Raw genomic sequence first — 21,843 nt, 5'->3', positions numbered from 1 at the left:
CAAGAGGGAGCATTTAGGAGGATGGGAGCAGGGAGGCTATGGAAGTAGAGAGGCCAGGTGGGAGGCCTGTGGGACAGAGGCCAACAAGAGTGGCAGCATTGGGATTGTAGAGGAAGGGAGGCAATATGGCAGATGACATTAAAGGCTTTAAGAGGAAGCATTTAAGACTGTTGGTATCTGGGAAGAAGAGTTAGGTACGGGAGAGGGTAAAATATGATATATATTTTTTTAATCTTAGAGAAGTTATGACCAGAACAGGATAAGTTAGATTTTTTTTATAAGTGATTTTTGAGCCAGTGAGACTAGATGGATATGTAGAGAGAAAGTATGGAGAGAGAAGAGCAGGGAATAAAGGAGAAAGAGGAATGAGTAAAGGAGACAGAAAAGAACAGTGGGACAGAGACCAGAGTTTCAAGAAGAAAGTGTTCCTTGTGATCAAATACAACAGAGAGACAATTACGTCCATACTGAAGATCACTAGTACTATATCTGCTTAGTTTATAAAGTTCTTTCACAGTGATTCATTTCATTTACAAGTTTTAGGTCTTCTCAGTAATTCTCTGAGGAAGAGGTAGTAGGTATTCTCATTTTCAGAAAATAGATTGGGTCAAGGTTACACGGCAGTTTCCATAGATCAGTGGCTCTCAAAATGAGGTTCCCAGGTCAGCAGCAGCAGCAGAACCTGGGAATTTGTTGGAAATGCAAATTCTTGGGCCCCATTCCAGATCTACTGAATCAGATACACTGGGGGTGGAGCCCAGCAATCTGTGTTTTAACAAGCTCTCCAGGTAATTCTGATGCACACTAAATTTGGGAACCACGAACTTCCATATAGCCAGCATGTGGTGGAGGGAAGACAGATGCCAGAGGGTTAAAGAGTGAGTGGGAAGTAAAAAAGGAAGGTAGCTGGGGTGGTCACTTTCCCCAGTTAGGTCTGACCTCATTTCCTGGTCTTGTGGTTGGAGGGTGCTCATTCAAGAACTCTGGATTCTGCTTTTTCAGTACTATCTTGACTTACATTTGACTATAAATCACTTTGTTAATGCATTTGTTCAGTGCTGTTATAGTTGTGGGAGTACAGACTTTTCAATTAAAAATCAAATTTTATTAGTGGAAGGAAGAACCTCATTAAAAAAAATTCTTATAGTGTGTAGCATGGTGATCAAAACCTATGCTTTCTTAATAAAGACTCACTAACATCTCTGTGCATCTAAAAACTACAATGTTCAGGCATAATCCTGCTATGGCTATTTAGGAAAAACATGAAAAAAGACCTATAGAACAGTCTTTTTCTTTTTTAACATCTTTATTGGAGTATAATTGCTTTAGAATGTTGTGTTAGTTTCTGCTGTATAACAAAGTGAATCAACTATACATATACATATATCCCCATATTTCCTCCCTCTTGCGTCTCCTTCCCATCCTCTCTATCCCACCCCTCTAGGTGGTCACAAAGCACCGAGCTGACCTCCCTGTGCTATGTGGCTGCTTCCCACTAGCTATCTATTTTACACTTGGTAGTGTATATATGTCCTTGCCACTCTCTCACTTTGTCCCAGCTTACCCTTCCCCCTCTTAAGCGATAAAGCCTAAACCAGGGTGGGAACCAGTCTTGGGGATATTTGGTGGTCCTGAGAATCAATTAAAGTTGACTGATGAGAGATGACTGTTAATTTGGCACAAATTAGCAAACTGATACAGCGTCAGTTCAGGGAGAGGTATTAAGAAACCTTTCCCCTTTAACGATTTGGTCTTCTCTACAGAAGAGAATAAACACATTTTAACATGAATGTTTCCTATCTCTGCCCCTGTTTATCAGTTAAGACTTTTCCTTGTCCCAGTGTCAAAATGGGCAGTCTACTTTTTGTCTTGGACAACCAGCCATTGATCATTCAACCCCAAGTCCTTGGCCTTGACCTTCCCTCCTTGGCATTAATATCATTTCTCTTCTAACCTTCTTGGCTCCAGGCTCTAGCTGTAAAGCTTCCTATCTCTTTAGGATCTAAGACATCTGATTTCCTCTCTCTCCTTACAGACATGATTCTTCATCACTTAGGCTGAATGTCTTTGGGTGTTTTATTGTGGCTAAAAGAAGGAAGTAAACAGATTCTGAAGGTACAACTTCTGTACATCAGTTGTTTTTCTGCCCCCTATTTTGGTCAGGTATGTCCTCCAAAGTCCAAGAAGTCAGTCAGGGTAGGAACTACCACATTTCCTAGTCCTAAAATAACTTCTGCCTGAGAGAATTTTTGATTGACTAAGGGAAAAAAAAAAAAACCTAAAAAAATGCTTTTGGCAATCTTCAACAGGACAGATGGAAATGTGCCTGGCAGGGTTTGATGTTCTAGGATGAAGTTTCCATCACCTTTTGTCTAGTCACAGAAGGTACTTTGGAGTAAGGAAAGGAAAACTGAGTTTGATGTGGGCTCATTTGGCTAGATATACGCTAGTCGGACATGCAATTTTTTGGCATGTCTGCCTAGTGTTTTCTGTAGTAAATGGGGAGCTCAGTGAGCATTTGATGAAGAAAACATAAGACCTCAACAATTGCAGCAGTGAAAAGAAAACATTAAAATAGGAAACCAAAACTCACATGTGTGCCTATAAATTTCTATAAATGTAGACAAAAATGTACTTATGGGCCAGACCAGAGCCACAACTTAAGGAAAGACCTAGGTTAGATCAACTAAACAATGAATGCTACTGGCAGATTTACCAAGTTTAGGGGCTGAGCAAAGGTGTTCTGCAGCTTTTATTTTTGATGTGTGTTGTTAATTAATTAAACGCATGCAGCCTTCCTGTGAAGCAAATCAGCGTTCCTCATTTCATGTGTGAGGAAACAAGGGCGGAGAGGATAAATGACTCGCCATTTTGCCAACCAGTAGCATCTCCCCAGCCACATTGCTAGAATTTCCAGTGGGGTTTCAAAGAATGACTTTAATTTCAAATTTAGTCTGGGTTCATGCAAGGCCACTTAGGTGAAATTTTCAGGTCTCTGAAGTCATTCACTTGGTCCCACTTGGGAGGTTGATAATGGTCAGTAAGGGTCTACTAGGAAGGTGTGGGGTTTTAAGTGCTTCTCATAGTGACTTAAATTAGTAATTGTCTTGCTTTCTTAGTATAAACTTGCCATCCCTGAGTGCCACTTATGTGCTACACAGAACAAAGAGCGAGCTTGCTGGAAAATTAATTAATTAAATAATTGGTGGCAAAGGAACTTGAAAGCTTGCCAGACCAGCAGCCCGGTGTGAGTTGTAGCAACAGAATAGAAAAATACCTGAGGAATGAGTTTCATGTTTATTTTTTGGGTACTGTAATAATTAGCAATAAGGGAAAGGGGCTACTGAGAGCAAACATTATGGATTCAATTTTTCTCTGGCATGATGGGAGCTCTCCATGCAGAGTGACCCCCTATACAAGATGGAACACTCAGAGTGTATTGGTAGAAGAGGAAAGTAAGCAGATTGTCATGGGAGAGCTAACTGTGCCTTGGAAGCCTGGATCAATCCACATAAATTAGTGAGGACAGCGTGTCTCCTTACGCAAACTGTTTAGAGAGGGCACAGAAACTATAGCTTCCACAGATGGAAATGGGGTTTAAGAACATCCGGGATTTTGAAGGATAAGATGTCACCTATTGGCAGTGCTGGTGGGGTGGCAGGGAAGGAGGACAATGAAAATCCAGTATTAGGATTGAGACAGGCATGCCTGGAAGATGGGAATGCTTAGAGTAGTGGGCAGTGGAAGATTCCAGGCGTGTGCTTCATTCCACAATCTGTAAATACAGAGATTATCACTCTTGCATTTTGCCAGTGGGAAAGGGAACTAATTAATTAGAGGAAAAGAGGATGTTACAGTATTGGGACATTTTGAATTTCAATGGAGAAGTTGTCAGAGTGTTTCAGAATGAGTCAGAAGGAGCTAAATGTTTAGGGGTGCATGGTTTGTGAGTGCATGATTCAGAGGGGGAATTCTATGTGCTAAAAATGTCATTAAGTGGGCTTTCCTTTTTTTTTTTTTTTTGAGTTCAAATTTTCCTTACTGGCAGCAAAATTCTAACATGATGTGATTATACTTAGGGAACTATGTTTTAAAGATCTGAAACTCAAATACTTTTATATATATATATGAATTTTAATAGGGTCATTTCCTATAATGACCTTTCTTAAATGAACCTTAATAAAAACATCAGCAGGTGTTGAATGGCTGGATGAAGAAAATCATGTCAAGTTCTGAAGGGAGTTCAGAAAGGACTCAGTAAAGATATATTCATAACCTAAAGTCCTACTTTCAATATATATCAAAATACCCAAAGATTTCTATATTCTTTCTTCCTCTAAACTCTTTCGGGCTAGGGGTCTATCTTATGGGAATAATCCAGAATATGGAAAAAGTTAATGTACAATAGAAAACATTTTGAAAAACAAGAAGCAAACAGAATAATGTACAAATAAATGACAATACACCCATTTTGTAGAGCATGCTATTTATGTTCTATTAAACATCAATAAAATGATGGTTATGAAGACTATATAATGAATATGTAAAAAGCATAGAAACTTATGATTAATGGAACATTTAGGATAATAATAACTAACACTTATTTTGCACCTATTAGGTAATATCTCATTTTTAGTCCTTTAAAAGTTTTAACTCATTTAGTCATCACAACAATCTGAAGTGGTAGTAGTATTATCACCCCCATTTTGCAAATGAAGGAACCGAGATAGAGAGAGGCTAAGTAATTTTCCAAGATTACACAACTAGAAAGAAGTAGAGGCACCTGGCCCCAGAGGCAGGATATAAAATTGTATCTGTTATATGATTAAAACTATTTCTAAAGCATATATGCGGAGAGAATACATTAATTCTAAAAAGTGAAAACACTTCTTACACACAACCATATTTCTGCAAGGCTATTATCTTCTGTGGTCCTCTAACTAGCCATCTAGAAAAACATGATCTTGTTAGGGCTGAAAGTACTGAATGGATTGTGTGGTTCCTCTGGGAATATGTGCAGTGTTTTCCTGGCACTGCATGGGTAACCTGCAGGGGTATTAATATAGTTCCCCATTTGTCTTCTCTCTTGTGAATCCAGTTACACACCATTGGAGACCAGAAGAAGTGGTTGATATTGGTGTGGATGAAGCCAAATACAATTCTGCAAGTTGACACCACCTTTGGAGGACTTTGTGGAGCCTGAACTTTAGACTCATATAAGACTATATTATGGTAATATTATTATATGGCGTTTGATTGCTATTTACGGTTCAAAAATCATTTTCATCATCATCTCATTTGATTTTCACAAAAAAGATTGCCTTTATTTTGCACATGAAGAAAGTGAGGTTCAAAGATCTCTCAAATTTCAGAGCCTGAAAACAAACCCTATTATTCTATTCTTTTATACAAAAAGTGTGATCATACTACATGTGTGTACATATCTTTATATACATGGATGTACATTATCTATCTACCTCATCTATCATTATTTATCTGTCCCGTTCTCCTGCAACTTGCTTTTCTCACCTAATAGTACATAATATTCATCTCTCCAAACTAAAATGTAAATCTGACTTGTTCTTCTGTAGTCGCATTATAACCTGTGACCAAATGGATGCATCAGTCTACTCAACCATTCCATTCTTGTGGATGAGTAGGTTGTTTCAAGTTTTTGCTATCACAAATACAATTGCAATAAACATCCTTGTATGTATGTCCTCATGTACTGGTACTTTAATTTTTACAGGGTTGATTCCCAGAAGTAAAATTGCTGAGTCAAAGGATATGCGCTTTTAAAATTTTAATGTATCGTGTCAGATTCCTCTCCAAAAGACTGGGTTAAACACTTTCCCACTGACGATGTCTGGAAGTGCCTGCTTGTCTGCACCCTCACCAGCACTGGGAGTTGTCACTCCAGTCTCTTACAGGATCAACCCTGGTGTTCTGACTTTAAATCTAGGTCTCTGTCTTTTCAATTAAGATGTCTCAAATAACAGAGACTTTGGGCAGATTTTTTTTTTTTTTTTAACGGTTATCTTTAGGAGATTATTCACAATCTAATAGGCTTGGGTTCTGTTAAGATGCTGCTTTTGGCCTCAGCCACCGCTTTGTATACACACAACATATCAATAAATAATAACCATTATGGTCGAACATTAGAGTTGACAGTGTAGTAAGTTATGAACAAATCTCCTCATTAGCAGCACTATTATTTTGGTGTTTGCAGCAACCTAGTAGTCACAGCTAAGTTGAAACAAGAGCCATTATGTATGTAAGACATTTTTAGCTCATTTACTCTGAACTTACTTTGCATACAAGAGCACTTTGCCCATACCATATGGTGTAATGTCACAACAAGATGCAAATTGAAGTGAAGAGGAATAGGACCTCTTTGACATGAGAGTGTATGTGCTTGGATGCTTGTGGCTTTAGAACTGAGTTAGCAATTGTTTCTGAATAGATTCAGATTTTAGTTTCCATCTGAGTGACTCACATATTTTCTTGCTGTTAAAATAGAAGGGCCACTGTCCTAATATATTTATGTATGTCTGTGTTTGCTGATTAGTGAAGAGTTGGAATTGTGACTTGCATCACTGTACTTAATTTCCCTTTTAAAAAATTCCTGTCAAATATCTATCTCACAAGCTGAGGTTGGGGACTTAATTAATTTGAGTGCTGGATTGGGCAACCTTTAGCTTATCTGGCATCCTTTTACCTTTTTCTAGTAATGGCACCTTGATTTTACTCTGGGGACCCTCCGTCCTCAGCTCCTTCAGTCCATGAGGATGGGGCTCAAGTGTAGCACCTTCCTCCACTCCAGATCGAATACATTATGTCCATTTGGTATGTGGTTGGTTCAAAGGTGGGCATGTAACCTAGTTCAGGACAATGACACTCAATTCTGGGACACTTCTTAGAATTATGGTGAAGAGACAATTTCTCTGTGCAGTGACTGCTAGCTCTAGGCTGAGGTAAGCCTGAGCTACAAGGTCCCCATGAGGACAGGGTCCACTTAAGAATGATGCCAACCCAGGAGGTCTGCAGAGCCAACAGGTGGAGAGAAACTAAGGCCTAATACCCCTGGAGCCCCTGGTTCAGTTTTCTGTGGACTTTAGCATTTTGTGAGCCAATAATTTCCCTCCCTCTCCTTATTTTTAACTTTACCCATTTTGAGTTGAACAACTTCCTTTACTTACATCCAAATGAATCCTAACTGATTTAGGTTTTTAAATTGTTTTGATTTTTCTTTTCTTTGTTGTTTTTTTTTGGTTTTGATTTTTCTATTGCATTGTTTGTATGATTTTCCAGTGGCTTCACTGTTTCACTGCATAACCAAAGGTATTTTAAAACTATTTATAATGCAAAGTATTAATTAGATTTAAAAAAGAAACATAGGAGCTGAGAGATGAGCTTCCCTTTGTATGTTCCACAAACATAAAAAGTTAGTGTCTCTTGTTTCTCTAGTTAGTTTGTTTAGCACATTTTTAGGTCAAACGTTGGCATCTGAGTTTCCTTCCTTCTTGGTCAAAACTAACAACTTCATGGAATTTTTTTAGGTTTTTAGTTCTTCAGATAATAGCATACAGAAGCTTATTACTGTGTAGCACATTAAATATTGCCCTGGGGGCTGAGAATAGAGCAAAAGCTACTGATAGCGCTGACTGAAGCCAGTTCCCTTTTGGGGGAATCATTCAGTTGAATCACGAATGATTTCTTAGCTTGCCCTTTATTGTGTCTTGTTCCAGACACCTAAAGCACAGTTTGGAAATTAATATTCTTTCTTATGAGATGAGACAGATTATATGTTAACTGTCTTATAAGAGTCAATAAGAATGTTTATTGTTTTAGAAATAAGGCATAAGGGTGGGTGGGGAAGACAGTATATTTTCCTCCAAACAGAGCCAAGGGAGGGCAAGTCATCCTCTGTTTAAACCTCATTCTGAAAAATATTTTTTTCAACAAGAGGAGCCACAAAACATGGTACTTCCCTGGCAGTCCAGTAAAGACTCTGTGCTTCTGCTGCAGGGGGCATGGGTTCTATCCCTGGTTGATGTGGCCAAAAAAAAAAAAAAAAAACACCACGAAACAAACATTTCTCCAATAGTCTCATGGAGATCACATGTGGAGGCAAGACTGGGAGTCACCTGAAGCACAGACATATGGGCAAGAACTGCACTATAGGACCATGCACATTGAAAAAGAAGTCTTTCCTGAGTTGAAACACTGTAAAACATACTGGAGGAAGCAAACATTCTTAGAAATACCATTGCTATAAACTCTATACTTAAACCATGTCCTATGCAAGGCAAAAGCAAAGAGTAAAAATTGCCTGGAATTAGAAATAAGGGAACTTATATGAGGAAATGACACAGGCATGACAAGGATAGTGTGGAGCCCACAGAGTAAGATGGACAGTGTAAGGAGAGACCTGGGCAGGAACTTTAGAGCACAGACATTTCTCTCAGCCCTGCTTGGCTAAGTCTTCACCAATTTTCATTTTTTTTGGGGGGGGGGAGGGGTGGGCGTTAAACATGAGTTTTTCTTTCTCACAGAACAAGCTGGTGGGCAGGGTCCCAAGAGTGAGCAGCTCTGCAGGCCCTTCCGTCTCGGTTATGTCCGGGATATGTTCCCACATATCTACTAAGTGGCGGTCGCACCTTAACACCCCCATCCTTACTCCTCCAAAAGCCCCAAACTCAGGCAGGTAAGGGAGCCCTGTCTCCACGACCCCCACCACTCACTCCCTGCCTCCTCTTAAACCTTACTGACCGGATCAGGGTCACGTGGCCAGACGTCAACCCTGCTGAGGGGTCAGAGGGGACTAGGAGCCACCACGCCTCCCCATCCAGGCCCAAGCCAACATGATGGCTCAGCAGGCCCAGGAGGGTTAGGAGTTCGCACCTTCCTCCCCCGCCTCCGGCAGGATCTCCGGGCTGCCGTTCGGTCCGCCTGCGGGCCCGTGTCCTTGGGGGGCGGCGGAGCTGGTGGCGCACGGGTACGGGACAGCGGCAGTGGGGAGTCTGGAGCAAGAGCCTGTGGCGCTCTGAGGACGGCCCAGACCTAGGACCTCCTGCACGTGGTGGGGCAGCTCACCGAGGGCTGGGGGTCAGGGAGCGAAAAGTCAGAGGTCTGATGGGGCCTGGGGGCTATCATGAGGGGTGAGGGACTCACCGGGCAGGTTGTCGGCGGCGAGTAGGGCGCCTCGGCCAGTGTCGGCACGTCCTCCAAGCTCAGCTTCGTGGTCAGCTAGTCCGTGTGCTTGAGGATCTCGCTGGAGCCGAAGCCGGAAGGTATGAGGTGTCCCGCTCCACGTCCAGGACGGCGCAGGCCACCAGCAGGTGCAGACGGGCCAGGGCGCCCTGTCCACAGCGCCTCCCACGGCCGAAGGACTTCCGGGAAGGGGCATTCCCTCTTGACCTAGAGGAGCAGCCACCGGAAGCAGAAGCAGAGAGAGCCGGAGTCGGGGAGGGGGGGGGGGCGTGGTCCGGAAAGTCTCAGAGCGGCGGGTCCAGCACCTTCAGGAGCAGCAGGAGTTGCCGCTTCATTATCTCCTCAGAGTTCCGGAGCACGAACTCCGTGACGCCCCAAAAACAGCGGAAGGCATCCACCTCGTCCTGAGAGCCGTAGCGGATCGGGAAGAGAGGGTCACTCCTGCCCTGGACGTAGCCGAGCTCGTCATGGTACAGGCAGTCGGGGAAGAGGATGTCGTTCAGCAGGCCCAGCCCTGGGTTCTCGCGACCCTCGAAGAATTTGTTGGTCCTATGAGAGCGGCTCTCGCTCTCGTCTCTGGCCATGAGGCTGCGGTATCCATGCGGCGGTGAGTTCCTCCGCCCCTGCCCGGGCCTCACGGATTTCCACGGCAGCTTCAGGTGGAAATCCTCGTCGGTTTTCTTGCGCACATGGGTCTTGCGCTCCCTGGCAGAGCCCTCCCAGCTGAGGTAGCGCAGGAGGAACCTCCAAGCCTGGCGCCCGTAGGCTGGGGCTCAGACCCTGGGGGACCCGCCCCCACGCCGCCCGCCGGCCCTGCCCAGCCCTCCCCGAGGGGGTACTCGGCTCCTCACTCCTGAGAAGAGCCGGGGTCTCAGCTCAGGGACCTGCTGCAGGAGGCCCTCGTAGCACACGCCCTGGGCCCACTCCTCCCCTGTGACCGGAGGCGTCCGCTCCGCAGCGGCCGCGGCCCCAGCTCCACACCGGAAGTGACCTGCAACCCAGGTGGGGCGCGTATTCAGAGGCCGGAAGAGGCTCGCTGGAGGCCCCGTCCAGGTGTGGCTGCAGGTCTCCCCTGAAGAGGTTGTTCACGCGGGAGAAGCCGCAGAAGGTGGTGCAGTAGGAATTCTGGAGGAAGCGAGACACCACGGGGGAACTGTCCTGGTCAAAGAGCTGGAGGTGGTGGAAGGAGTTGGAGAGGGCCGGGGAGGCGTAGGGGGAGATGAGGTGGAGGTGGCTGTTCTGTGGGGAGCTGGCCGACAGCAGGTGGCAGCTGAAGACACAGAGCAGGGCGCTGGTGCCCCACGGTGGACTTGCAGGGCAGGCGGGGAGCCTGTGGCCTGCGTGACCAGGACCAGGCAGGCCCAGCTGAGGCCGGACTTTGAATGGCGGATGGCCTTGAGCTTCCCCAGACGTACTCACTACGAAGACCAGGGAGCCCCTGCGGGAGCTGGGCTCTGGACCTCTCGTGGCTCTGAGTGGCCGGGCTGCGGCTGACCTGTGCTCATGACTGCCCTCTTTGGGGTTCATAGCCGGGGTCAAAGGTCAGTTCCTCCTCAGAAGTGCAGGAGTCATCCCCACTGGTGTCCTTCTTGGAGAAGAGGATTTGAGTGGAATCTCCAGCCTCTCCACAGGAGCCCAGTGCAGGAGGACGTCATTTATCCTTCTCCACAACACGGATGACGCGGTCCATGAGGGAGTCCGGGTCTTGCTGCTTCTTGGTGTGCAGGTACGTGCCTCTTTACTAATTTGTTAATGAGTGGAGTTGATGTGAAGGAAAAATATTTGTAGAATGACTAGGACTGGCCGTATACTATGTTAGGTAGTTCTGGGTCAGATGCACATTATGTTTTATTTTGTATGATTTTTGTTTAGGTTAAGTATATAGAACACTGCCTATAGTTAGTCCACAGGAAGGAATCTATCGTTGTAGTTAATCGTTTGTAGTTTCCATGAAATCTTTAGCCTGATGCATCTCTCCTAAGAGGTACAGTTAAGATCCTGATGCTCAGTGTGGGTAGACAAGAAAAGCACACTCCTGGTGGATGGGATGGTCTTGCTGAGGTGATTTCCATGTGATTGTGCCTCTTGAGCAATCCTGCCAAACAGACTATTTCAGGAGGTAGTAGGCTTTGTATTTCCAAAGCCACAGATCTGGGCATGTACAAAGCCAACTCCATGGATGCTCCTTTAAATAGCTAAACTGATTGGTACAAGAAAGTCTCCCTAGTGGTACCTCTGCATCTCCTCTATTCATATGGCTCTCTTCTTCGTCAGTTTCCCCCCCACTTTTTTTATTGTGGTAAAATGTACAAAATGTAAAATTTACCATCTTAACCATTTTTAAGTGTTCAGTTCATTGGTATTAAATACATTCATAATGTTGCGCAACCATCACCACCATCCATCTCCAAGGTTCTTTTCATCTTCTAAAAATGGAACTCCATACCCACTAAACAATAACTCCCTATTCCTTCCCCTCTCCAGCCCCTGGGAGCTACCATTCTACTTCCTGTCTCTATGATTTTTTTTTTTTTGGTCTGGCTCTCTTCTTGATAACACTGTAACTGGTCAGGGAGACTACTGCGGGGGGTGGGGGCGAGTCAGTCACAATATATGGAGCTGTAGGAAAAGCAACAAGGAAGAATGGGACCTGTACTCTGTCAAGCATCCAGTACAGTTAGTTGGATCACCTTGCACAAGTTCTTTAAGCACTCTGGCCTCAGTTTCCTCATTTGCAAAATGGGGACAATAACAGTACTTACCACATATGATTTTTATGAGGAAGAAGTGGATTAATACATGTAAAATACACAGAGCAGTACCTGGCACATCCTAAGCACGAAATAAATTTTAGTGATAGTGATCTCTCATTAGGATAATTGTTGCTGGTTAAATTAGCCAGTTCAAGCAGAAAATGAAGTTATAGCTGACACAGCCCCACCAGGCTGTGTGGGACTAGAGACTCAGCTGTGAGGATAGTTTGGTTGTTCCAATGGCCTCTATATTATTTCATGTTTATGTCAGCTTTTTCATTTTGTGTAGACTTGCAATATTATTTTCTGTTGAAAGCACCCTATGGCAATGTGAAGGATACAAATAAATCAGCACTTCTCATGTGGAAGGGAACCCATGAGTTCATCACTGAGATTAACGGTCATGTTAGTGACGATATCATTGCCTAGAAAATTTTGGCTGTTACCAGAGAAAGTATCCAAGGAGCTGAGCTATTATTAAATTGCTATTATAGAAATTGATATTTTCTTTTTTTTAATATCTTTATTGGAATATAATTGCTTTACAATGTTGTGTTAGTTTCTGCTGTACAATAAAGTGAATCAGCTATATGTATACATATATACTCATATACCCACCCTCTTGAACCTCCCTCCCACCCTCCCTATCCACCCCTCTAGGTCGTCATAAAGCATAGAGCTGATCTCCCTGTGCTATGCAGCAGCTTCCCACTAGCCATCCATTTTACATTTGGTAGTGTATATATGTCAGTGCTACTCTCTCACGTCGTCCCAGCTTCCCCATCCCACACTGTGTCCTCAAGTCCGTTCTCTACGTCTGCGTCTTTATTCCTGCCCTGCCACTATGTTCATTAGTACGGGTTTTTTAGATTCCATATATATGCATTAGCATAAGGTATTTGTTTTTCTCTTTCTGACTTACTTCACTCAGTATGAGAGACTCTAGGTCCATCCACCTCATGCAAATAACTCAATTTCGTTCCTTTTTATGGCTGAGTAATATTCCATTGTATATATGAGTCACATCATCTTTATCCATTCATCTGTCGATGAACATTTAGGTTGCTTCTATGTCTTGGTTATTGTAAATAGTGCTGCAGTGAACATTGTGATACATGTATCTTTTTGAATTATGGTTTTCTCAGGGTATATGCCCAGTGGTGGGATTGCTGGGTCATATGGTAATTTTATTTTTAGTATTTTAAGGAACCTCCATACTGTTCTCCATAGTGGCTGTATCAATTTACATTCCCACCAACAGTGCAAGAGGGTTCCCTTTTCTCCACACCTTCTCCAGCATTTATTGTTTCTAGATTTTTTGATGATGGCCATTCTGACTGGTGTGAGGTGATACCTCATTGTAGTTTTGATTTGCATTTCTCTAATGATTCGTGATGTTGAGCATCTTTTCATGTGTTTGTTTGCCATCTGTGTGTCTTCTTGGGAGAATAGTCTATTTAGGTCTTCCACCTATTTTTGGATTGGGTTGTTTGTTTTTTTGATATTGACCTAAATGAGCTTCTTGTATATTTTGGAGATTAATCCTTTGTCAGTTGCTTCGTGTGCAAATATTTGCTCCCATTCTGAGGGTTGTCTTTTCATCTTGTTTATAGTTTCCTTTCCTGTGCAAAAGCTTTTAAGTTTCTTTAGGTCCAATTTGTTTATTTTTATTTTTATTTCCATTACTCTAGGAGGTGGGTCAAAAAGGATCTTGCTGTGATTTATGTCATAGAGTGTTCTGCCTATGTTTTCCTCTAAGAGTTTTATAGTGACTGGCCTTACATTTAGGTCTTTAATCCATTTTGAGTTTATTTTTGTGTATGGTGTTAGGGAGTGTTCTAATTTCATTCTTTTACGTGTAGTTGCCCAGTTTTCCAAGCTCTACTTATTGAAGAGGCTGTCTTTTCTTCATTGTATATTCTTGCTTCCTTTGTCAAAGATAAGGTGACCATATGTGCATGGGTTTATCTCTGGGCTTTCTATCCTGTTCCATTGATCTATATTTCTGTTTTTGTGCCAGTACCATACTGCCTTGATTACTGTAGCTTTGTAGTATAGTCTGAAGTCAGGGACCCTGATTCCTCCAGCTCCGTTTTTCTTTCTCAAGATTGCTTTGGCTATTCGGGGTTTTTTGTGATTCCATACACATTGTAAAATTTCTTGTTCTACTTCTGTGAAAAATGCTATTGGTAATTTGATAGGGATGGCATTGAATCTGTAGATTGCTTTGGGTAGTACAGTGATTTTCACAATGTTGATTCTTACAATCCGAGAACATGGTATATCTCTCCGTTTGTATCGTCTTTGATTTCTTTCATCAGTGTTTTATAGTTTTCTGTGTGCAGGTCTTTTGCCTCCTTAGGTAGGCTTATTCCTAGATATTTTATTCTTTTCGTTGCAGTGGTAAATGGGAATGTTTCCTTAATTTCTCTTTCTGATTTTTCATTGTTACTGTATAGGAATGCAAGAGATTTCTGTGAATTAATTTTGTATCCTGCTACTTTACCAAATTCATTGATTAGCTCTAGTAGTTCCCTGGTGGCATCTTTAGGATTTTCTATGTATAGTATCATGTCATGTGCAAACAGTGACAGTTTTACTTCTTCTTTTCCAGTTTGGATTCCTTTTATTTCTTTTTCTTCTCTGATTGCCGTGGCTAAAACCTCCAAAACTGTGTTGAATAACAGTGGTGAGAGTGGGCACCCTTGTCTTATTACTGATCTTAGAGGAAATGCTTTCAGTTTTTCATCATTGAGAATGATGTTGGCTGTGGGTTTGTCATATATGGCTTTTATTATGATAAGGTAGGTTCCCTCTATGCCCACTTTATGGAGAGTTTTTACCATAAGTGGGCGTTGAATTTTGTCAGAAGCTTTTTCTGCATCTATTGAGATGATCATATGGTTTTTATCCTTCAATTTGGTTAATATCGTGTATCACATTGATTGATTTGCATATATTGAAGAATCCTTGCATTCCTGGGATAAACCCCATTTGATATGGTGTATGATCCTTTTAATGTGCTGTTGGATTCTGTTTGCTAGTAGTTTGTTGAGGATTTTTGCATCTTTGTTTATCTGTGATATTGGCCTTTAATTTTCTTTTTTTGTGATGTCTTTGTCTGGTTTTGGTATCAGGGTGATGGTGGTCTTGTAGAATGAGTTTGGGAGTGTTCCTCCCTCTGCTATATTTTGGAAGAGTTTTAGAAGGATCTGTGTTAGCTCTTCTCTAAATGTTTGATAGAATTCACCTGTGAAGCCCTCTGGTCCTGGGCTTTTGTTTGTTGGAAGATTTTTAATCAGAGTTTCAATTTCAGTGTTTGTGATTGGTCTGTTTATATTTTCTGTTTCTTCCTGGTTCAGTCTTGGAAGGTTGTGCTTTTCTAAGAATTTGTCATGTCATCCAGGTTGTCCATTTTATAGGCATATAGTTGCTTGTAGTAGTCTTTCATGATCCTTTGTATTTCTGCAGTGTCAGTTGTTGCTTCTCCTTTTTCATTTCTAATTCTGTTGATCTGAGTCTTCTCCCTTTTTTTCCTGATGAGTCTGGCTAATGGTTTATCCGTTTTGTTTATCTTCTCAAAGAACCAGCTTTTTTATTGATCTTTGCTGTTGTTTCCTTCATTTCTATTTCATTTATTTCTGCTCTGATCTTTATGATTTCTTTCCTTCTGCTAACTTTGTTTTTTTTTAATTCTTTCTCTAATTGCTTTAGGTGTAAGGTTAGGTTGTTTATTTGAGACTTTTCTTGTTTCTTGAGGTAGGTTTGTATTGCTATAAACTTCCCTCTTAGAACTGCTTTTGCTGCATTCCATAGGTTTTGGGTTGTTATATTTTCATTGTCATTTGTTTCTAGATATTTTTTATTTCCTCTTTGGTTTCTTCAGTAACATCTTGGTTGTTTAGTAGTGTATTGTTTAGCCTCCATGTGTTTGTATTTTTTACAGTGTTTTTCCTGTAATTTGATATCTAGTCTTATAACATTGTGGTTGGAAAAGATGCTTGATGAGATTTCAGTTTTCTTAAATTTACCAAGGCTTGATTTGTGACCCAAGATGTGATCTATCCTGGAGAATGTTCCATGTGTACTTGAGAATAAAGTGTATTCTGTTGTTTTTGAATGAAATGTTCTATAAATATCAATTAAGTCCATCTTGTTTAATGTGTCATTTAAAGCTTGTGTTTTCTTATTTATTTTCATTTTGGGTGATCTGTCCATTGGTGAAAGTGGGGTGTTAAAGTCCTCTACTATTATTGTGTTATTGTCGATTTCCCCTTTTATGGCTGTTAGCATTTGCATTATGTATTGAGGTGCTCCTATGTTGGGTGCCTAGATATTTACAATTGTTATATCTCCTTCTTGGATTGATCCCTTGATCATTATGTAGTGTCCTTCCTTGCCTCTTGTAATAGTCTTTATTTTAAAGTCTATTTTGTCTGATATGAGAATTGCTACTCCAGCTTTAGTTTGATTTCCATTTGCATGGAACATCTTTTCCATCCCCTCACTGTCAGCCTGTATGTGTCCCTAGGTCTGAAGTGGGTCTCTTGTAGACAGCATGTATATGGGTCTTGTTTTTGTATCCATTCAGCCAGTCTGTGTCTTTTGGTTGGAGCATTTAATTCATTTACATTTCAGGTAATTATTGATATGTATAATCCTATTACCATTTTCTTAATTGTTTTGGGTTTGTTTTTGTACGTCTTTTCCTTCTCTTGTGTTTCCTGCCTAGAGAAGTTTCTTTAGCATTTGTTGTAAAGCTGGTTTGGTGGTACTGAATTCTCTTAGCTTTTACTTGTCTGTAAAGCTTTTGATTTCTCCGTTGAATCTGAATGAGATCCTTGCTGGGTAGAGTAATCTTGGTTGTAGGTTTTTCCCTTTCATCACTTTAAATATATATTGCCACTCCCTTCTGGCCTGTAGAGTTTCTGTTGAAAGATGAGCTGTTAACCTTATGGGGATTACCTTGTATGTTATTTGTTGCTTTTCCCTTGCTGCTTTTAATACTTTTTCTTTGTGTTTAATTTTTGTTGGTTTGATTAATATGTGTCTTGGCATGTTTCTCCTTGGGTTTGTCCTGTTTGGGAATCTCTGCACTTCCTGGACTTCATTGACTATTTCCTTTCCCAATTTAGGGAAGTCTTCGACTATAATCTCTTCAAATATTTTTTTAGACCCTTTCTTTTTTTCTTCTTCTTCTGGGACATCTATGATTTGAGTGTTGGTGTGCTTAATGTTGTCCCAGGGGTCTCTGAGACTGTCCTCCATTCTTTTTTTTTTTTAAATAAATTTATGATTAACTTTGTTTTTGGCTGCGTTGGGTCTTCATTGCTGCACACAGGCTTTCTCTAGTTGTGGCGAGTGGGGGCTACTCTTCATTGTGCTGCTTGGGCTTCTCATTGCGGTGGTTTCTCTTCTTTCAGAGCACGGGCTCTAGGCGAGTGGGCTTCAGTAGTTGCAGTGTGTGGCCTCAGTAGTTGTGGCTTGTGGGCTGTAAAGCGCAGGCTCAGTACTTGTGGTGCATGGGCTTAGTTGCTCCGTGGCATGTGGGATCCTCCCAGACCAGGGATCGAACCTGTGTCCCCTGCATTGGCGGGTGGATTCTTAACCACTGCACCACGAGGGAAGTCCCTGTCCTCCATTCTTTTCATTCTTTTTTCTTTATTCTGCTTTGTGGCAGCTATTTCCACCATTGTATCTTCTAGCTCACTTATCCATTCTTGTGCCTCAGTTATTCTGCTATTGATTCCTTCTAGAGTATTTTTAATTTTAGTTATTGTGTTGTTCATTACTGTTTGTTTGCTCTTTAGTTCTTCTAGGCCCTTGTTAAATATTTCTTTTATTTTCACTATTTCTGAGATTTTGGATTATGTATACTATCATTACTCTGAATTCTTTCTCAGGTAGTTTGCCTTTTTCCTCTTCATTTATTTGGTCTTGTGGGTTTTTATCTTGCTCCTTTGCCTGAAAGATATTTCTCTGTGTTCTCATTTTATCTCATTTACAGTATTGAGGTCTCCTTTCCCTAGGCTGCAGTGTTGTAGTTCCTCTTGTTTCTGTTCTCTGCCCCTGGTGGTGAGGTTGGTCCAGTGGCTTGCGTAGGGTTCCTGATGGGTGGGACTGGTGCCCACATTCTAGTGGGTGGAGCTGAGTCTTTTCCCTCTGATGAGCATGGCAGTGTCAGTTTGTGTGTTTTGGGGTGTCTGTGAGCTTAGTATGACTTTAGGTAGTCTGTGTGCTGATGGGTGGATTTATGTTTCTTTCTTGTTTGTTGTGTGGTGTGAGGCGTCCAATGCTGGGAGCTGCTGGCAGTTGGGTGGAGCCAGGTCTCAGATTCAGATAGAGGCCTCCGTGAGAACTCTCAGTGATTACTCTTACCTGGGGCCGGGAATTCTCTTGTGGTCCAGCATCCTGGACTCGGTGCTCCCACCCCAGAGCCTGAGGCCGGACTTCCAGTCAAGGAACAAAGACCCGGCAAGTTGTTCATCCTGGCAATAAAGAGGATTTAAAAAAAAAAGACTAACAAACCTCCAGGAAAAGGGTAAAAAGTAAAATCAAACAAACAAAATCAGAAACAAGGAAACACACATGCAAAAGAAACAGAAACAGAACCAAATGAAACAAAAAGCAAGAGAACAGCCAGACAAATAGTAGAACTCAAAAACAAAATCAAACAATTAGGATCCAAACTAACAAAAACACAAAACCTAAAAACTTAACCAAAGCAATGTGCCAACTGAAGAATAAAGCAGGGAAACAACAAACCAATAAAAATGATTTAAAAATAATAAAATAAAATAAAAAGGGAAAAAACACCGGACAACAGAAAAGCAAAGTAGAAATGGAAATATAAAAAAATAAAATATATATTAAAGAAAAAGAAGAAGAAAAACAAATAAGGGAAAAGAGCACAGAACAACAGAAAAGCAAAGTAAAAATAGAAATATATGAAAAAAATAAAAATTGGGCTTCCCTGGTGGTGCAGTGGTTAAGAATCTGCCTGCCAGTGCAGGGGACACGGGTTTGAGCCCTGGTCCGGGAAGATCTCACATCCTGCGGAGCAGCTAAGCCCGTGTGCCACAACTACTGAGCCTGTTCTCCGCGAGCCACAGCTACTGAAGCCCAAGTGCCTAGAGCCCGTGCTCTGCAACAAGAGAAGCCACTGCAGTGAGAAGCTCTTGCACCTCATTGAAGAGTAGCCCCCTACTCTCTGCAACTAGAGAAAGCCCATGCGCAGCAACGAAGACCCAACACAGCCAAAAATAAATAAATAAAATAAATAAGTTTTTAAAAAGTTTTAAAAAATAAAAATAAAAAATGTTATAAAACATGAAAATCCCAAAAGACTAAAAAGAAAAAAATACTAAAACAACAAACAAACAAAAAACCAAATTGCTAGAACCAATAACAGAATGAATCAAAACATAATATGATTAATAGTAATAATTATGTTTCCCTGGGGTCTCAGCTGTAAGTGTCCTTGCACACACCATGAGCCACAGCCCACCTCTGCCTCCCCAGGAGGCCCTCCTCTGCCTCTGGGCTGGTCTCTGGACCTGCTGTGGGCCCTGTGGGGACCTCTGAGACTCTGATGTGGCCCATTTCCTACGTGTGCTGCCCCCAAAGTCCACAGCTGCCCGAGCTAGACCATTTTCATTTGTGGGAACACTCATTGTCTACTCAGATAATCCATAGAGGCAGGGTCTACCTAGGTGATCGCGGGGATTTAATCTGCAGCTTGGACAGCTGATGGAAAGAGTTTCGATCTTTTTCCTTAGTCCCCCTGTCCCTGGGGTTCAGCTTTGGTTTTATCCCCGCCTCTGCATGTGGTCCACCCACAGGAGTCTGGTCCTGAGGCTGCCTTGGAGCTCTTGAGTCTGCCCCTAGTGAGGACAGGGTGCAGAGGTGGTATGACTGCTTGGATCGTGGGAGCCCCAGCGGTGCCAAATGTGCAGGGAAGCTGGCGGCCACAGGTACAAGAGATATGGCCCTAGTGAGGGCCTTTTCTCGATATTTTCTTTATATAACACCATCTCTTACTGCTTACAACTTGGGCTTTAAATGGCTTAAGAGATGGTATTGTTTGACATTAAAAGGCCAAACTGAGCATGTGCTTACACATGCTCCACTAATGCTTTGCAGACACTGACTGGAGATTTTTTAAATTCCACTCCTACCTAGATGCTGTTGTTTCCGTGACACTAGTTCTGGGAATGGCACTGAGCACATTCAGCCAGTGCAAGTGATGGATTAGATAGTAATTGATGTGTGTTACGAAACTCACATCTGGGCCTTCCACCAACTGAGAGTCAGTTTGATTTGATCTGGCAAGAGGAGTTTCAAAGCATTTGGTTTTTAAATTATAGTAATTTATAGAAAAGTGCCTCTTCAGATGACTATCAGCTGGTAGCAGGTTGAATTCCAAGAAAAAGGGCTCCTTCATTGTCCTAATTTTTCCAAATGGCACACCCACTAGGGTACTCCTTTTCAATATGGCCTCCTGGGACTGTCCCTTCCATTTGTTGCATGTGCTGCCTACAGATTGAACCAGTGATGCTAAGATTGTAGTTCACTGTGCTGTAAATTTATTTTGGATTATTAGATAAAACTTGGGTTATGTAAACTGTGGGAGTAAAGTACTTCAATATAAAGTTAGAATTTAAAAAATATTCATAAATTTATGTAAGCAGTATTTTTTTTTTCAATTCAAAGTAGATAGTGTTTGCTCTACAAAAATTCTCATGCCTTAAATCCTGTTTTCTGGTTCCTACATTCCCTTCCCTTGTTTCTGTCTTGTTATCTCTGTAGTGAACAAGATACAAACATTGAATACCTTCCTCCTCTCTTGACTCCTTTCCTAGCAAAACTTACAGATACTAATATCAGTCTTTCATTCTTGATTTTGGATTTCACCTTAGTATGCTTAAGTTTTTGTCTATATTTTACCTTTTCCAGGCATTTTCCCTTTAGGCTTTTTATTCCTTTTTGGGAAATGAAAGATTCTTCTCCTCCGTTAAAGGAATTTCAAGCATCATTAAGCAGCAAGGGAGTCTTTCTGGAAGGGGTAAGACAGTCTTCCAGTATCATTCTAGGCCTTGTTGTAAGATAGGTGCTGAAGGTAAACCTGATTTAATCACACTGGAGGGCTCTGAAAGAGAATCATCAGGAATCACCTTCCACTCAGCTATGGTTACTGGAAGCCTGTACCAAGTGAGGAATGACATGTTTTGGTGTCTTCCCTAAATATAAATTTCCTATATAGGTCCCCATGGTAGTGCTTCTCAACCTTTAATGTGCATATGAATCTCCTGGCATCTTATTATACTATTAATCCTGATTCTATAGATTTTGGGTGGCACCTAAGATTCTCCATTTCTAACAGCCTCCCATGTGATGCTAATGTGGTTGGTCCCTAGACTCGAGTAGCAAGGGTCTAGAGGGTCTTTCAAATCTTTCTTGTCTCTTTTTGACTTTTTTCTCCTTTTCCTGTGGTAAAGTTTATATAGATATACATTATGGCACATTTAATGTTATTTTTACTAGTAGTTGTGACATTCCATATGATAATCCCTTTAAATTAATCAAATATCATTATTCAGTCAAAAAATATTTATTAAGCACCCACAATGTGCTAGGTATTTTTCTGCATACTGGGAATATAGAAGTGAACAAGACAATATCCCTACCCTCTTGGAGCTTCTATTCTACTGGGTGAAGCAGACAATTACCAAACAATAAATAAATATACAAAATAATGCCAGATGGCAATAAGTGCTATGCAAAAAAATAGGCTAGGGTGAGGGAATAGAGAGTGATGGGGTAAGGGTGGTGGAGATGTAGGTCTATGATAGAGTTGTCCTGAATGTCCTCTCTTCTC

General features: G+C 41.6%; 1 pseudogene; it reads right to left on the bottom strand.

The window, feature by feature from the left end:
• Positions 1 to 8,890: 8,890 nt before the first annotated feature.
• LOC118897819 lies at positions 8,891 to 20,409 on the bottom strand (annotated as a pseudogene).
• Between the last annotated feature and the right edge of the window lie 1,434 nt (positions 20,410 to 21,843).

This window comes from Balaenoptera musculus, chromosome 7 (assembly GCF_009873245.2).
Source record: "Balaenoptera musculus isolate JJ_BM4_2016_0621 chromosome 7, mBalMus1.pri.v3, whole genome shotgun sequence".
Taxonomy (NCBI): domain Eukaryota; kingdom Metazoa; phylum Chordata; class Mammalia; order Artiodactyla; family Balaenopteridae; genus Balaenoptera; species Balaenoptera musculus.
Note: the sequence above shows the minus strand (reverse complement) of the source record. Positions and strands in the feature narration are given on the sequence as shown.